Here is a 1,772-nt window from a genome sequence, read left to right on the forward strand (position 1 = left end):
GTCTATGTGACCTTAGGCAACCACTTAACCTCTAATACTCCATGTTTTCCATCTACCCAATAGAGGTAATGGTAGCAACTGCTTCACATGGTGGCTGTGAGGTTAAATGGGATTGTTACCACACTACCTGGTGACGCACTCAATAAAGGTTCCAACAGCGTAGTAACAACAGGAATAACAATAGAATATGATCTGATCTCTCTGGGCCTCTGTTAGCCAGCTGTAAATTTCATCTCTTTGCCTGTCCCTTCCAACTTTACTAAGTTCTTTTAAAATCCAGACCATGGGCCTTGATCTTTACTGACCAAGTTGTGTATGAAGCCCAGCCCTAGCCCTTCTAAGGGGCACTGTGTGGAAGGGCCCAGGCTCTCCAGATTGAAGCTTCTCCCTCTCCACTCTCCAGCCCTCGAGCCGCTGTGGAGCAGTCCTTGGGCAGCAGTTACAGCAGTTTCTACAGGAGCAGGAACTGCTAAAAGCACAGGTGGCAGAGGTGAGACTTTGCAGAGGGAGGGATGTGGAAGGAAGATGATCCCAGGTGGCCAGGAGCAGGTGAAGACCAGTGACAGCCCTTCCTAACTTCAGGATCCATTCTTGCAGGTGACGGGGTGTCTTAAGAAAGCTCAGCTAGAAAGAGATGCATATGCTCAACAACTCAAAACAGAGAGGGCGCGGTGGCAGCAGCAATTGCTGAAAATGGCAGGAGAAGTGAGAGCTGACCCTTCAGCCCCCACCTTAGATGGCTCACTGGAACTTCCTGGGCATCTGTAAAAAGAACAGTCCAGCCAGGGGTGGTCACGGGACTGGGCTTTGTGGAGCTGGGGGCGGAGAGGGAGATGGTAGCCTGTTCAGCCACCAGCCCCTCTCTCCAGGGCCCTTTCCCCTGTGCTTTGGGCAGATTGAAATATTCAAAATGGAGAAAAGACAGGACGCAATTAAAATCGAGGAGCTGAAGGGGAGCCTTGCCTACCTACAAAACCATCTGGGTAAGATGGGGCTGGCGTGACCAGGGAGCAGGACTGGCATCAGATGGCTGTGGGGGTGGCTTAGAGTGCCCCAGGGAGGTGGGTGGCTGGAAGGGCTTTGAGGCAGAGGGAAAGAGGTCTGTGCTAGGAGACGGCAAGTCTCGTAATCTCCATGAGCCTCAGTGTCCCCATCAGAAAGAGGGAGGGGTGCCTGTTGTCAACCACCCACAGTGCTCTCTATGTGAAAGTGGCTTGGAAGACTGGCTACCATTTGGGTGCGAGGAATCATCAGCAGTGAGGCCAGGCTTGGGGAGCCTGAGACGAGCTGTGCACCCAGAAGAGATTTTTTGTTTTTTGTTCTGATAATCCAGAGGCCCTCATTGTCTGCTTCCTTTCTCAGCTGAATCCCCAATCCCGAAGCCCCCAGCGGGGCACTCTGACTTGGAGAAAAACCTGAAAACTGAAATCAAGTACCTGAGAGACCAGCTGCAGGAACAGCAGAGACTGCAGGAGGTGAAAATGAGGCTCTGGGAGCAGGAGGTGAGGCTGAGAGAACAGGAGGAGAGGCTTCTTGAGCAGGAGGGGCTCCAGGAGCAGGAGGAGGAGCTGATGTGTTGCCCACCTGGGGAGACTGCCCTCCTTCCCATCCCTCCGGGCCTTTGTTTTCCCACCTGTAAAATGGGGGAGTACGTGAAATGGGGCTTCTAAAGGCACCTGTGAGCACAGCATTGCTCTGATGGCTGTGGGAGAAAGGAGACAATTTTTCTAACCTGCTTCCACCCTTCCTGGTGCCATGGGAGGCAGTCCCCA

Source organism: Cebus imitator, unplaced genomic scaffold, assembly GCF_001604975.1.
Source record: "Cebus imitator isolate Cc_AM_T3 unplaced genomic scaffold, Cebus_imitator-1.0 Scaffold203, whole genome shotgun sequence".
Lineage (NCBI taxonomy): Eukaryota > Metazoa > Chordata > Mammalia > Primates > Cebidae > Cebus > Cebus imitator.